The sequence below is a fragment of the Hyaena hyaena genome, unplaced genomic scaffold (genome assembly GCF_003009895.1).
Source record: "Hyaena hyaena isolate Hyena2069 unplaced genomic scaffold, ASM300989v1 scaffold_69, whole genome shotgun sequence".
NCBI classification, from domain to species: Eukaryota; Metazoa; Chordata; class Mammalia; order Carnivora; family Hyaenidae; genus Hyaena; species Hyaena hyaena.
In genome coordinates, this window is record NW_024080702.1 from 737,210 (window position 1) to 754,138 (window position 16,929).

The following is a 16,929-nucleotide window of genomic DNA, read 5'->3' on the forward strand; positions in this document are numbered from 1 at the left end:
CCTCCAGGAGGCACCCCAGGCCCTTGCTAGAGGTCTGGCCTCCGGGGGTGCCTGGTGCTGGCCTGTCACAGCAGAGGTGACCCTAGCCTGGCCTCTGTCACCCTCCCCATTCCCACCTCCCTGCCTCCCCTTCCAGAGAAACACAAGCAGCAGGAATCAGATGTTTCTCAGGCGCTAGCATTGTCTACTTGTACTGCGTTTTTATGTCCCCATAAACAATACGTAATGTTCTTTTGTAGGGTTTTAAACTTTACATAAATAGTGGCTTACGCGGTGCACCAGCCACACTGCCGCTAGAGCTCCTTCCTGAGGCTGGGCGGCGTTGGAGGGCTGGCCCTCGCCTGGATCCTCGCTGCCCCCACACCAGGCCTTTCCTGCCCAGGGAGCAAGCCTCGCACCGTCCTCCCATGGACAGGCCGACGGGCCTCTCTGCACATGCAGTGAGGAATTTTCTAGAAGCAGCACTCCTGGGCGTAGGCCATGAGCGGCTTCACCAGTCGGTCGCCCTGTTGTCCGCATGGCGGTGCCAGGGCTCTTCCATGGTGGCGGCTCAGAGGCCCCTTGTCCCGCACCCTCGAACCTCTGGCGTGGGCTGACTCCTAGCCGTTGCCGGCCCGCAGGGTGGGACCGTGTGTCTGCAGAGTAACTGCCCCGCCCCCAGAGTGACGATGGGCTTCTTTATGTATTTGCTGTTTTGTTTCCTCTCCAGCGAGCTCACTATGCAAACACCACCCATTTTTCTATAAGGCTTCTCTGTATTTTTCGTGGAGGTGCTCTTTATGTCCTAGACACGATACTCTGTGGATTATGCACACTGAAACCACGTCCCCTAGGCGAGCAGCGCAGGAGACTTGCAGGGTCCTTCCACGTGTGGCGCACCCCATGCGGTCCCATGGTGTTGAGATTTACCCACGATGTCGCTTGAAGCAGTAGAGTTCTCTCCCCCATACCGCTGGGCCACATCCCGCGACACGGGAACCACGTGCCACGACCTGGTCAGCCATGCAGGCATCGCAGACAGTAGGGCTGCTCTGTGCTTTGGGCTTTTGTAAACAGTTGTTGTGAACATTCATGTGCAGTTCTTAGCTTGGACACACGCTTCTCTTCTCTTGGGCAGAATGGCCGGACCATCCGGTAGGCGTGTGTCTAACGTCTAGGGGACCGTCACACTGCGCTCCGACGGTGCCCTGTCCGTGCACGTCCCCATCTGCCGCACACGGAGGTGCAGGCACTCCATGTCCTCACCAACACCTGATGCGATCGTTTTTTTTCATTGTCACCATTCAGCGGGTGCACACGGAGACTTTGCTGGGCTCTAACACACCGCTTCCTGAAGACAAATGCCATCGAGCGTCTTTCCATGGGCTCACTTGCCTCCATTTGTGCTTGTTAAGTGGCTATTCAAGTCCTCTGCTGGGTTTTATTAGGTCATTATCTCATTATTGAGCATTGAGAGTCCTCCACCTGTTTTGGATAGAAGTCCCTCATCGGGTTCATGATGGGCAGGTCGTTTCTTCCAGTCCGTGGCTTCTCATTCCACTCACTCCACGGTGCTTCTCCATCAGATGTGTGCCGTCTCGATGGAGCCAAGGTGTTCATTTACTGTTTGGTGCTCAGGCTTAGAAGTCTTGGGGCGCCTGGGTGGCTTAGTCGGTTAAGCGTCCAACTTTCGCTTAGGTCATGATCTCGCGGTTCGGGGGTTCGAGCCCAGCGTCGGGCTCTGTGCTGACTGCCAGCTCAGAGCCTGGAGCCTGTTTCAGAATCTGTCACTCCCTCTCTCTCTGACCCTCCCCCGCTCACGCTGTCTCTCTCTCTCTCTCCTAGAAATAAATAAAATTAAAAAAAAAAAAGAAGTCTTCACCCACCGTGAGCTCACAAAGTTGTTCCCATGTTTTCTCTTAGGCGTTGATGTTTTCTCCTTCATATTTAGTCCCATGACTATTTTTAAATTAATTTTTATATACAAAGAATAGATTCAAGCTTCTTTTTTCTTTTTGGCAGATGGATGTCTAATTGTCCCAACACCATTTATTGGTAAGACCATCCCTTCTCCACGAACTTGCTTGAACACCTTTGTTGAGTCATTAGACCGTGTGTGTGTGTGTGTGTGTGTGTGTGTGTGTGTGTGTGTTCTGCTCCATGGGTGTGTTTGTCTAGCTCTGTGCCCATCCACACTCTCAACTCTTGTGCTTTAGTGATAAGCCTTGAAATCAGATAGTGTCCATAATCCATCTTCTTCTTTGTGAGAAATTTTGGATACTCTCAGGTCTTTAAATTTTCATATGAATCTTAGAATCAGTCTTTGTTGTAGTTTTTTTAAAACTGCTTAGATTTTGATTAGGATTGCATTGAATCTACAGACCAAATCTGAGAGAATTGGTATCTTAACAGCACTGAATCTTCTGACATAGGAACATGGTATGTTGCCTCATTTATTCAGGTCTTTCATTTCCTTTAGCAATGTTTTCTAGTTTTCCAATGTTTTCATGTCTTTCCCAGATATGTTCCTAAGTGTTTTATAACTTTGGTGGTACCTTTACATTTCATTTCCTACTGTTCTTCGCTCATGCATGGAAATACAATTGTTTCTGTAGACTGATCTTGGGCCCTACAACCTCGCTGACCTCAGTTATCAGTCCTGGCACGGGTCTGTTTTGTTTTTTGTAGTTTTGTAGATGTTTTGTGTTTTGTAGATGATATTAGATTCCCCCTCCATCACACCAAAAAACCATGTTTTCTGTGAATAAAGATGGTTTTGCTTCCTCGTTTCCAATCTCCATGACTCTTATTTCTTTTTCATGCTTTGTTGAACTGATGGGAACTTCTGCTACAATGTTAAATAGAAGTGAGGGGAATAAATATGGTATTGCTCTTAATCGTACCCAAAAAAATGCTGTCTTTCATCACTAAGAAAGATGTTGTATGCATGTTTTTCATAGATACTTTTTATCAGGTTGAGGAATCTACTTTTAAAAAATTTTTTAATGTTTATTTAGTTTTGAAAGACAGAGAGAGAGACATAAAGCAAGCAGGAGAGGGGCAGAAAGGGAGACACAGAATCCAAAGCAGGCTCCAGGCTCTGAGTTGTCAGCACAGAGCCCGACTTGGGGCTCAAACTCAACAACTGTGAGATCATGACCTGAGCTGAAGCAGATACTTAACCAACTGAGCCACCCAGGAGCCCTGAGACTACCTCTATCCCTAATTTGCTGATAGTTTCTAACCATAAAGTGTGTTGGATTTTGTCAAATACTTCTTTTTAGTTAAATACTATTGGGACAATCATATAATTTTTCTTTTTTAGTTCTTTAACACAGTAAATTAAATTAACTGACTTGCAAATGTTAAATCAACCTTGTATTCCTGGTGGGTGATTTCCACATGGCCATGGTGTATGATCTTTTTATATATCATTGGATTTGATTTGACACAATTATGTTTAGAACTTACACATCTATGTACATATGAGATATTGGCTTGTGGTTTTATTTTTTATGCAAATATTTTTTTTATTTTATCTTTGTCTGATTCTGGCATCAGGGTAATTGCTGGCCTCACAGAATGAGTTGGGAAGTATCTTATTCCACTTGGGCTGCTGTAACAAAATACCACACACTGGGGGGCTTATTTCGCACAGTTCTGGAGTCTGGACATCAAGGATCAAGGCACCAACTAATTTAGTATGTGGTGAGGACCCACCTCCTGGTGAGTAGTTGGTGCCTTCTCACTGTGTCCTTATGTGGCAGAAAGGCTCTCTGTAAGGGAGCTGTGTGGGATCTCTGTCGCAAGGGCACCATCCTCATTCATGAGGGATCCACACTTAGGTTCTAATCACTTCCTAAAGGCCTCACCTCCAAAGGCCATCAGGGTGATGGGCATTACGATTTAATTTGGAGGGGACACAAATATTCATTCCATAGTGGAAAATATTCCCTCCGCTTGGATTTTCTAAAAGAGTTTCTATGGAATTGACATTATTTCTTCCCTAAGTGCTTGGTAGAATTCACCAGGAGAGCCATCTGGGGCTATAGTTTCTTTGTGGGAAAGTGCTTAGCCAAAAGGTCAATAACAGATAGAGGCCTCTTTGGGTGATCTATTTCTTCTTGAGTGAGTTTTTGTCTTTCAAGGAATTTGTCCATTTCATCTAAGTTGTCCAATTTATTGGTAAAAATTGGTTCTTGATATTCCTTTACTATCAATTCAAGGTCTGTAGGATCTGTAGTGATTCACCTTTTAGAATCCTGGTGTCTGTGGGACACCTCAGTGGTTCAGTCAACTGAGTGTCCACTTGATATCAGTTCAGGTCATGATCTCACGGTTCGTGGGTTCGAGCCCCAAGTCAGGCTCTGTGCTGACAGTGCAAAGCCTGCTTGGGATTATCTCTCCCTCTCTCTCTGCCCCTCCCCCAATAGCACTCTCTCAAAAATAAATTTTAAAAAAACATTAAGAAAAGAATCACAGTATAATTTGTGTCTTATCTCATTCTTTCCTAATGAGTCTGCTTAGAGGTTTATAAATATGATTTACCTTGTCCAAGAGCTAGTTTTCAATTTTAGTGATTTTTCTATATTGTTTTCACATTTTCTTTCTTCTCTCTCTTTTTTTTAATGTTTATTTATCTTTGAGAGAGAAACAGAGAGCGAGTAAGGGAGGAACAGAGAGGGAGACACAGAATCTGAAGTACTCCCCAGGCTCCGAGCTGTCAGCACAGAACCCAATGCGGAACTCGAACTCACCAACTGTGAGATCATGACCAGAGCCGAAGTCAGACACTTAACTGACTGAGCCACCCAGGCACCCCTGTTTTCACATTTTCTATTTCATTGGTTTTCATCTGATGTTTTATCATTTCATTTTCCCTGCTAATGTTGTGTTTAATCTGCCTTTCTCTTAAGGCAAAAGCCGGAGGCACTGAGTCATTGAATTCAGACCTTTCTTATTTTCTGGTATAGGCAACCACAAATTTCCTCTAAGAACTGCTGTGATGACACTGTTAACATTCGGACATGTTGCATATTCATGTTAATTTGGTTCCAAATGTGTTCTAATTCCCCTTTTTCAATTTTTTCACCTATGCATGCTTTATAAATGATTTATTTAATTTTCCAATATTTTAAGATATTTCAGATATCTCTATGATTTATTTTGCAATTTAATTCCATATGGTCAGACAATAGATTTCATATGACTTAAATCCTTCAAAAGTTTTTAGAGTCCCAGAATATATTCTAGCTTGTAAATGTTTTGTATCACACCCATTTAGAAAAAACAATTTTTTTTACTATTATGTCTCTAAATATTTTTGCTGTTTCCTCCTTTGGGAGACTCCAACTGCATGTCTGTTAGGCCATCTGAAGTCATTCCACAGCTCAATGTTGTCACATTTAAAAACATGATCTCTTCTCTCTCACTTTCATTGCAGATGGTTTCTCTTGCTATGTCTTCAAGCTCACTCATCTTTTCTGCTGCTGTTCAAGTTGGTGTTAATCGTATACAATGCATGTTATCCCACACACTGATGTTTTCATATTTACAAACACAGGACTTGTAATATTTAAGTCCTGTGCTTACACCTATCCATGTCTTTACTGAGGACTTTTGGTTCCTTTTATTAAAATTTATATTTATTAATTCTTTCTACTTAAATTTTTGAACACATATATATTCATGTCATATCTGCTAATTCTAACATCTGTGTTCTAGATTGACTTCAATTGATTTTTTTCCTTCTCATTATAGGTTATATTTTCCCACTTTACTTCATGCTTGGTGTTTTTTATTGGAAGTCAGACACAGTACATTTTTTAGGTGCTTTTTTTATATTCTTACAAGTATGTCTCCTCTTTTTTTCCAGGATACAGTTAAGTTACCTAGAAACAGTTAGATATTTTCAGGTCTTGCTTTTAAAACTGTTGGACAGGATGAGAGAAGTGCTCAGTGTATGGTTAATCATCCCCCACACTTGAGGTGAAGCCCCTCTGTGTGCTCCTGCCCGGGAGTCACAAGGACTTCCAGCCCGGCTGGTGTGAGTGTCGGGCACTATTTCATCTCATCCAGTCTCAGTTACTTTCGTCACACGTGTGTGCTCATCAGTATCTGGCTGAGTGCCCAAGGGGACCCTCTGCAGCCCCCAGCAGCCCCCCACCCCCACCCTGTGCAGCTTCTCACTAACCGACCTCCTGGGAGCTCTCCACAGGCTTCCTGTCTCCTTACTCAGCTCAGGGAGTCTTCCGGGGTCTGCTTGAGTTCCCATCCTCTTGCTGTGGCCTGGAGACTGGGGACTGTGAGCTGGGACAACTCCAGGGCTCTCCTCATTCGTATCTCACATCTCAGAGGCCATCATGCCTCCTTGCCTGAAGCCCAGTGGAATGAAAGCCATTGTCCCATATTATTTCTCATTCAGAGCTTGTTTCACATGAGAGTAAATCCAGTTCTCGTTATTCTGCCTCTGTTGGAAGCAGAAGTCTTCCAGTAGCTTTGAAGATTGCCAACTAATCCTTTGTAGTTTTAATTATCACAACAATGTGCCATGCACGGGGCATCTTTATTTATCTGGCTCAGTTTCTCTTAGGGCAATTCTAATCTGGGGACTAATGTGGTTCTTTATTTCTGGAAAATTCTCAGGCATTATCTCTTCAAAACATGCTTCTCTACTATGTCATCCAGTGGCAGGGCCGCCATCTCTTTCCCAACCCCGCTGACTGCTCTTTCATTTCAGTCTCTGTCTGTGTTGTGCTATCGGTGAGCTCCAGCCCAATTCATCCAACTCATTACTCTTCTCTGTGCTACGTTCCTTCTGAGGTTTATGGCATCATTTTTTATGGCTCTTTTTTTATATCCAGGATTTTTATTTGGTTATACATATCCATTCGATCTTGTTTCTTTTCTGTCTCCCCCCCCCCCATAATTTCTTATTCTTTCTTAATAAGAATTATACCTTCATTAATCTCTTGTAACATGAACATATTTATTTTAAGGTTTTCCTCAGGCTGTTCTATGAAATTAATTTTATCCGTAGTGAATTCGCGTTCCTATTGTTGATATTTTCACTTACTTTCTTTTTTTATGGAGGACAAACTATCACCTTTATTGCGGAGAAAGGTTGAGTTGGAGGGTGGAGCTTGCTGAAAGCGCTGTGGGGCTGCCCAGCAGGAGGCAGACTCACGCCCTTGTTGCAGGAAGGCACTGCCCCAGGGGGACAGACCCTTCCCCGGTTGCAAGGCCACTGGGGAAGACATACCATAAGGAGGGCAGAGGAGAATGATCCTAAGAGAAAGGTAAAGGGCATACTCAGTTATTTTTCCTGATTTCCCAACATCATTCGGGTCTCCCTATCCGAAGGAAATACCAGGCGTGAGGCAGAAAGGCAGCCCCAGAGCGTGAACCAAATCTAGGTCTTCCTGCTCACGCCTGGCCCCCGTCACTGCCCTCTCTCACAAGCCCGACACCGAGGCGTGTCCACAAGCCTCCTTCCCACCTCTCAGTCACTGAGGCTCCCTGCAATCGTCCGTGTCCCCAGCCACTTCACTCCATCTGACCCTGGGTGGGGTCCAGAGCCACTCACTCTGGGTCTCCAGCCGCCTTCAGGAACATCACGTTCTTTGCACATTTTAGGATTTGCTTCGCAGGCTCATGGAGAGAAACCGGGTCTTGTTTGTTTTATTTTCCTCTTATTCTCTTTCTTCTTCTCTCATTATCTGAATTTCTGGGCAGCTCTGGGCAGGACCACAGAGCGCCAAGGTCCTCAGGTCCCCTGGCGGGTGCTGGGGCCGGGCTCCTGGACAAGTCTTTCTCCGCGTCCAGCCTGCCTCCCTTGGTCTTGTTTTGTTTGTTTGCTGCTGCCTTTTCCAGGCGGGGAGGCACGGGGAGGGGCAGCCCTGGCTTCAAGCCGAGCAGCTGGCTGTCCCTGCTGTCCCATGGACACCTTTAGTGCCATTTCCCTGTGGGAGCTGAGCACCCAGCCCCCGCTGCCCGTTTCCGAACCCTGAGCCCAGTGCCCCTGGGGCTTCAGCTCTGTTCACTGCTGTTTCTTTTCCTAAAAGAGATTTAACTTACCTCTCTAGCCACTGCCTGGAAGGCGGCACGTGAGACCTGCTGTGACCACACGGCTTGCAAACCCCACCCCCCGCTTCCTTGGCTCCCACAGGCAGCACCTGCGCCACCCCATCCCTCGTGCTTTGCTCCTGTGAACCCTTCCACACCAGGGGGCGTCACCTCCTCCAGGAAGCCCTGGCCCATGTTTCTCCTTGGCAGGTCCTGAGCTAGCCACACACACGGGTCACTGGGTGCTGGGTTTCCCTCTCTTGCAGGTGGCTATGCCATCTTCATGGGATCCCTGTCCCTGGCAGAGTAGATGATTTGTAGGTGACATTTGTGACCAAATGCATGCCGGTCCTCGTTGCAGGGGCTTTGGGGAGGTCCCCAAACCTGTCCCAATGCAGCCTTATTTTCAGACTCTGGGCCGCCTGCATATGCTGCTTAGCACCGCAGATTTACATGCACCCCTCACCGTGGCCTCCCCGCTGCTTCCCCTCCCTTCCGTGTTCGTCTTTCCTCCGGGGAGAGGGCCTTCCGGACGGTGCCCGGCAGGCTCCCGGGCAGAGTCCTGGGCAGAGTGGGGGCTCAGCTCACCACGGCAGGGAGGTCTCACCCTGGGACCGGGAAGGGGCGGGGCTGGCTGATGGAGAGCCAGAAGCCAAGAGGGTGAGGTGGGCACAGCACGCTCGCGTGTCCTTCCCCCTGTCGCGGTACCAGCGCACACGCCCGGGTGAACGTTCATGCGCACCAGGGGTCTCTCCTGCCGGGAACAAGGTGACGGTCCTGTCCTCCAGACCCTCGTGAAGTGAGGTAAGGAGAAAGGGGACGGCGACCTTCAGGGAGTGACAGGGAGTTCTGGGAGGGGATGGTGGCCAGCATGGGCTGGTGGCAGGGCACCGGGAGGTGGCCTTGATGCAGAGACTTGGGGAAGAGGGCCCAGAGCCGGGGTCCACGGAACAGGCTGAGCCGTGGAGGACAGAGGCAGGTCAAGGCCACAAGCAGGGTTCTGGGTGCGCAAACAGCCCGTGGGGGCCTGGGGTCCACAGTCGGTTGTCACACTGGTGCACAAGGACACTGGTGGGCGAGGGGACACCTGCAGCGAGACCGTCACGTCCCCGGTGCAGAGCAGGAGAGCCAGGAACTCTGTGCTGGGTGCTGTGTGGTCCAGGCTGTGAGCAGGCCTGGCGGCCGGAGCCGGTGCAGCGGGCCCGCCCGCGCGAACCTGGAGGCTGGGTGCAAGGGAGGCCCGGGCTGGGCAGCGAGAGGAGACCCTCCGAGGCAAGGACCCAGGCACCCGAAGGCCCCTCCCGCCCAGGCCAGCCCCTAGCCCGCCTCCTGCAATGCAGACTTGGCCCGAGGACAGGGCTGGAGCGCTCGGGCAGGGGGGCTGTCCCGCGCTCTGGAGACACGCGTGGTGCCGCCAGCCCTCGGCGCTGCCGCGGACCCCAGGCTGCGGTCTAATTGCCGCCCTTGCTGTGATCTCAGAAAAGGCTGCCACCTTCCTGAGATAAAATGAAGGAGCTTTCTCTCTCCTCCTCTGAGTGGCCGGCAGGCAGGAAAGCAGCAATTATGCATCAAAGCGCCAGCGTCCCGTGGCTGCCACGCTGGAGAACTCACTCCCTCGCGCAGTCTCCACATCGCTGTTGGAGACCAGGGTCCTCCGTCAGCTCCCGTCCCCCCGCATCTGAGGGAGCCCGGCAGTTGGCCGCCCCCGCCCCCACAATTTCACCCGCACCCACAGAGCACGCAGGGGCTGCAGGCCTGGGTCCTGGGCTGGATGCAGGGACGGGCGGCTCTGAGGAGAAGGGAGGAGGCTCAAGAGACCCTGGGATGGTAGAGACAGTGACCCAGGGTGATGCCGGGGAACCGCAGGGAGGCCAGACCCAGATGGCAGAGGCCAGCGCCCCCGGAGAAGGGCTGAACGCATTCCCGAGAGCCTCCCCAGGCCACCCCAGCGCGGGGAGCAGCCCAGGAGGCAGCAGGCTGGGCACAGGAGCCCACTCGCGCCCGGGGGCCTCCTGGCTCCCTCCCTGGACACAGGGCCAGCTCAAGGGTGCCTCCTCATGCTGCTGGGGCTGCGGGGCCGGGGCTGAGCAGGGGCTAGGGACCCCAGGCAGCAGGGCCATACGCTCCTTGGGCCCCCAGCTTTCTCTGCCCCTCAGGCACGGGTGCAGCTCTTGCGGAAACAATTTGGTGAAGGGCCCGCCTCCCTGTCAGACCCTGATCCCACCCCTGACCCCAACTCGAAGGCAGGGCCAGATCCTGGTTGCTCTGCTGGGGACCTTGCAGGACTTGAGTCCTTGTAGATGGCGGCCCTATGCCCTCCGGGTCCTCTGGGCTCCCTCCTGGCTTCGGCCTCGAGGGGCCTGAGCAGGCGGGTGTATGTGGGTGTAGAGGCGGGCGTTGGGGCCAGGCTGCCCAGTGAGAACCCCGGGGCCCCAATTCCTAGCTCTGCAGTCGGTGACCCCCCCAGTCTGCTGTGTGCAGACCACCCGCCCTGTAAGGCAGCAAAGCATGCCCCTTGCAGGGGTGGGGAGAGATGAGGTGCCCCAAGGGAAACGGAGGCCCACAGAGGCTGCAGAAACCGGGGCAGGCCTGGGCCCCACAGCAGCTACAGGACCTGGCCCAGCCACGCGGCCTCTCTGTGCCTCAGTTTGCCCATTTGTGGAGGAGGGCCAGGAAAGCACCTGTCTCCTGGTATGTGGGGGAGGGGGGGCAGAGCCGCTGCTAGAGCCAGGGTCCCACACATTTAAACACCCGCTAAATCTCAGCCACGGCAATCCGGAGGGCTGCCTGTAGGGGATGGAGGTGAGGAGGGACAGCCTCAGAAGAGGCTTGGCAGACAGAAAGAGGACCCCTACCGACCCCAGCAGCCCCGCGACCCCCGTAAGCCCACAGAGACACCTCTTTAAACTCTGGAGCTCCTGTCTGTCACACACTACTCAACGGGTGGCCCTGACGTCATTCACTCGTGGCCCCGGGGGTGCTGGGGTGCTGGGGTGGGGGACAGCTGCCTGGGGAGTGCTGGGCCCTGGGCGCTGCCAAGGAGGGGCCCTGGGCGCCGGCCTAGTGCTGGTCATCCTCCTGACCCTGCCCTGCACGCAGGAGCCTGTCCCCCTCAACTGCTGCCCTGGAGGGAACCCGTCCGTCGGCTCCAGGACCCCAGGATCTCTGCGCCCCCCCCCGAGGCGGACCAGCTCAGCTCTGCGGAGTCCCCTCGCCACGTCCACGTGCAGGACCCTCGTCCTCGCTGAGCACAGCGCTGGCCCCGTGCCACAGTCCTGAGACGGGTGCCTCGCCTCCACCCGCAAAGCGGCTTCTATGCCCCACGTCACAGGAGGGGCGTGAGCGCCTCGTCCACGCGGCCGGGCAGGGGTAGGGTCAGGCTGCAGCCGTCGGCCTGACGCTGTGCAGATTCGCGGACCCAGCTGGTGGAGCTGTGAGGCCCCCAAGGCCTCCCCTGGGGCCCGGGCCCTGCGCTTGGGGTCCTTGCCGGCCCGTTGGCTCATTTGCCCACTGACATTCTCTCGTTCTCACACGCCGGGCGCTGTGCATCGGGAGCTGAGTGGCCCTGAGCCCTTCAGTCTAACCTCTGTGAGCTGCCTTCTGGCCGTGAGGGGGGCATTGTTAGAGCATCCAACGGGGTGTTCTGAAAATTAAATGAAGTACTGAATGCACAAAGCAACTAATAATAATATAAATTACTACCAATACCCCTGCTACCATCACTGAGGTCCCAGTGCTGGGTTAAGTGCTCAGCCCAGGACTCCTATCCGGGCACCTGCAATTACCCACATCTACAAGTGTGGAGACTGAGCCTCAGAGAAGTTAAGAATCACACAGCGGGTAAAAGCAGAGTTGGGGTTCAGATCGGTTCTGTATGACTCCGGACCCCAAGACCCCGTATGCAGTCACCCATCCGCCCACCGGCCACACACACGGACCCTGTTACCATCAGCCCTGCCTGTTGCCCGGCGCCCAGCAGGTGCTGACCAAGAGGGGTGGGGACCCGCAGCACAGGCCGTGAATGCTTTCTTCTTCCCCCCGAAAAGCCCCCGTGGGGTCCCAACGGCACTGGGGGGTCTCCTCTCCCCTGGCTTTCACCTCGGCGCTGGACTGGCTCACAAGTCCTGGACTGGCCGGGGAAAAGCCTGCCCCCTTGCAGACGTCTGCGTGTCGGAGCAGAGGTACGCGTCAGCCCGCACCTCTCAGACGCTGGGGTTGTAAACACCCCACCCTGCACGGCACGGCCCCACCCCCGGGAAGGGCATCACCTGGATTAGAACTCCGTTAGCAGTGAGATTCTGGAATATTGCCTGCGCTCGAAGAGGTGGAGTGGGGGTAGGGAGGGGAGGGGTGACACGGCGGCTGTTAGCTGGGGCGGCCCCAGGGGATGGGGGCACTGGAGGGTCACAGCGGGACAGCTTGCACTTTGCATGGAGAGAAGGGGCCCCGCGGCCGACGCGGCGGATCCGTGCTTCTCTGGGAGCCCTACCCCGGCCCCCAGTGCAAGGGGCATTCAGTGGGTCTCCCTGGGGTCCTGCCCAGGCCAGATGGGAGTGGGCTGTGGCAGGGAGCAGGGCGGGGGACAGCCTTTGCGGCCCCACCGCGGGCGGGCCTTCTGGGATCCCCTCCTCCGGCTGGCCCGGCCTAGACACGCCCTCCCCACTAGGTGCTTCGTTGGACTATGGGAACCAGGACCAGCGACACGCCCCGCTCCACAGGGTTCCCAAGGCAGGTACCTGGGGTTCCTCCGTGTGGGCCCAGGGCTGGTCCCGGTGCATAAGGGGACTTGGCCGTGGCGGCTGCAGTATATAAGGCTGGAGATGGCCACGGCGGCAGTGGTGGTGTTAACGGGTGGGGGTGATGCTCTGGCTGGGTCATGGTGGCCTACGAGCACGGGCCGTGGTGATGAAGGAGCTGGGGTGTCTCGAGGCCGACCTTACAGGCGCCTGCTGGACGCACGGAGCGCCGGGCCGCCCGCCGTCCTGGCTGCACCCAGAAGGGTCCTCTGCGGCGGCCTTGGGGGTGAAGCACGCCTGGTCTGTTGGGTCTGGGCAGAGCCCGGTCACCACAAACGAGCACGCCAGGGCACAGGGGCGCGTTCATGGCAGACTTATCCCCTGGTGTCTCCTGGATCTGAAGATAAACACTGTTAAAAATAGGAATGAGTCAAGAATTTTCTTTCCCCTCAAGCAGTCTCCTGGACAGATGGTGAAATCTCTCTGATGGATGGGAGGCCCTCAGCTCCTCCCCGCCCCTCACAGCCAGGCGAGATCTCTCAACATTCCTTCTTTTGTACGGGGTATTTTTAGTGTTCTTGGAAAGATCCGATTCCAGACATAAAGACCGAGTGGCCCCCACTTCCCTGTCTTAGTTCTAGACCCGCCATGTTCCATACGGATGCGCTGGCCCCACGTGGCCACTCAAAGTTAAATTTAAAGTAGGTAGAAATGAACAAAACTAAAATCAGTTCTTCAGTCACACGAGCCACATTTCAAGAGGCCAGTGGGCACGTGCGGCCAGCGGCTACCGGTTCGGACGGCACAAGGGAGGACGTTCAGCCATCTCAGAAAGTCCCAGGGACCTCGCTGCGGAAAATGCCCCACCTCGGCCTCCTCCAGGCCGAACGTGAGCCCTGGCTTTGGGTCCATCGTCCACATCTGTCCGGTCTCAGTCCCGCCAGGCAGGTGGGAGGGAGGACAGTCTGGCCAGCCTCTCCGGCCCGACCCTACCTCCTGGCGGCTAAGCCTCCCCTGCACCAGACCCCCCTAAACAAGAAGCCACTGTCCATCAAGGTCTGATGGCCAGAGGGGCGGGCGTATCAGCCAAACCAGTTAATCCATTTGCCTTTTAATAGGTGTGTTGTCTTACCCCCAAAAACACTGTAAGGGAGGTCATTTCAGGCACCAAGCGGGGAAAAAGGAATATTTTGGGTGAACTTTTGCCCACCTTCAGAGCAAATCATCCGGGTTTCACTCCAATTCTAGAGCTGCTCATATGTTCTTACCCCGAACGTGCCCTGAACCACTACGTGCTCCAGACCCCGTCCCCAGTGCCCCGTACAACAGAGTGACCCTGGGCACGTGCACTGCAAGTGGAAACTCAAAGCAGCTTAACGGTGGTTGGCTCCCCTCCTCTATTTTAAAAGTGAAAAGTGACACACAGGGGGCACTGGCATCAGCCGTGACGAGGGCTTTGGTCCGGGGGGCCTAGTGGCAGAAGGACTCGGCCAGCGAGCCGGGGTGGCACCAGGCCTGCCGAGGCGGTCTGCGCATGTTGGGCCCGCCCCAGGCCTCAGATACACCCCTCCCAGCTCCAGACCAACCCAGCATCTTCCCCGGTCCCCCATGACGTGTGAACACCGTTCGTGGAGGGCTCACACGCAGCCTCTCCATCGAGGGCCGGGGCAGCGTATCAGTTCCCAACTGCCGAGCAACAACTTAGCCCAAAAAGCAGTGACCCAAAATCTGGACACCTGATTTTCTCGCAGTTTCTGCGATCAGGAATGGGTGTGCCTTGGCCGGCTGCTGGCTCTGGGTCTCTCCTCTCCTGGGCTGCAGTCCAGGCAATCACTGGGGCCACGGCCACGGAGCCTCAGACTCTCACGTGGTGTTGGCATGATGCAGTTGCTCATGGACTTGGACGTGCCCCCCCCTCCACGGGGCAGCTGACACGTGGCAGGTGGTTTCATCGCAGCGAGTGATCAAGAAGACAAGACAAAGTGTGGACAGATGAAGTCCTTGTCTTTGTACCTAACAGCGAAGGGCTGGCCCTCTGTCCCGGAGGAAGGAGTCGCCGGGCTGTCCACACTCAAGAACAGAGGACCAGGGAAGGACACAAGAACACGAACACCAGGGCTGGGGGACCTTCAGGGCCACCCCAGAAACTGCCTGCTTTGGACATCGTCTAGGCTCATCTTACACAAGGGGCAACGAGGCCCAGAGAGGTCAAGTGCCCTGGCCGTGTCTGCAGAGCTGGTCACTGCGGGCCTGGGAAAGGAACCAGGCCGAGGCTCTGTGTCACCTCGAGATATCTGCGGGGCCCTGGTGGCGGCGTGAGCCATCATTCCTGGAGCACAGATTCCCAGCCTGAAATGAGATGTGACATCTCGTAGTGCACACAGGGCCCGGGCGAAACGGAAAATATTTCATAAGTATGTAAATGGCCGTGTCCCGCATCCCCAAGGAGGACGGCTCGGCCCCGCTCCTCCCGCCCCGCCTGACGAGCCCACTCCCTCTGCAGATGCTGCAAGTGGCTCCGCAGTGGTTTCAGGAAGTGAGTCCACCTGGACCAGGGTGGCTGTTCCCACCCTTCCCGTCATCAGCCCTCCTCAGTGGAGGGGGTGGGGCTGGTGGTGTGAGGGCTCTGGGCCCCTCGGGGTCCACTCACTGTCCCAGGGCGGACGTGCCTTAACCCTGTGCACCCTGTCCCGACTGAGCGGCCTCGGGAGGCCACAGCCCGGCCTCCTGAGCTGACAGATGAGGAGTCCGGGGCCAAGGGAGATGCCACGATGTATAAAAGGGCAGCAGCTTCGTGGCAGAGCCAGATCTAGAGCCACGTCTCCGGGCCCCCAGCCTCTCTGCTGCCACGAAGGAGACACCCCAGCTCAGCTGAAGTGTGCCTCTCTCTGGAAAGCACTATCCATAGCAGCCACAGGCCCTCACACCGTGCCTCGGTTCCCATTGCCCTGCTCACCCTGCCACCATGTGTGCAGGATGGAAGGAAGTGTTGCCTCTCTGTGACCGAGGGTGCAGAGGTGACGCTGGCCTCGTGCCCAGGGCACCACTGTGCAGGACAAACACCTGGGGCGCCCAGACAACGCGGGCCGTGCGCCCTGCGGGGAAGCCAAAGCCCCTCTTGGACCCTGAATCCTCCTCTCTGCCCCACCTTCTACCTCAAACGCCCATGCACCTGCTGCCGTACCAGTCCTCCCTCCCTCCCCCCGTCCCCAGGGTCTGAGCCGCACCTGCCCCCCCCACCCCTTCGCCTGGCCCCCAGGGAGGCCCACACCACTTTTCAACACATCAGCGTCCTTGACCACGTGACTGGCACCCATGCAAACGTACCCTTCCTCCCGCGGCCTCGCCCACCCAACTGGTCACTGTCCGCTGCCCCTCCCCAGCCCTCCGCAGTCATGAGCCGACCTATGCTTCAGCCCTTGCCTTGCCTCATTTAGCTGACCGGCTGCCTGACCCCACAGACTGTGAGCAGAGCGGGGACAGGGAGGGAAGGACAGCGACAGGCCCTTCCCACCAGCCAGCGGGCTCAGGCACAGTTATGGCTTGTCGAATTCCTCACGAGGGTAGGTGCCGGAAGGCACAGCAGAGCCCTTGTGAGGGAGGGAGGGGTGCCACAGGCCCCTGGACTCAGCCTCAGGAAGCCGTGTGAGCCCTGAATGCTGAGAAGCAGCCTCCTCCAGGGAGCCCCCCGGCCCGGCTGCAGCGGTGAAAAGCCGAGCGAGGACAGCGCCGCAGAGGCAGGAATGCACGCAGCCAAGGCCCATCTCATTGGTGGTCCACGTTCATTCAACGCATATTTACGGAGCACCTGCTGAGTGGGGGCTGCTGAGAAGTAGAAGGTGAGCAGGACAGATGCAGCCAGGGCCCCTGAGAAGCTTCCAGTGCGCAGGAGGGGCCCCGACGAGTAAAGAAACCCACAGGCGGGGCGGGCGGGGGGCTGAGGGACCTCTCCTCCCCTGAGAGGAGGGGTCGGCACAGGAGGAGGTGAGGGCGCACCTCCCAGACCCAAGCGGGGAAGCAGTGGGAGAGGGCAAGTCACCAAGGGCAGGCGCCGCTGCAGAAGCCTCACGAGGCACAGCCAGGCTTCTGGTGGCGCTTGGGGGGTGGGGGGGCGAGGACAGGACCACCCGAGTCTTTGCAGGGGGAGCGG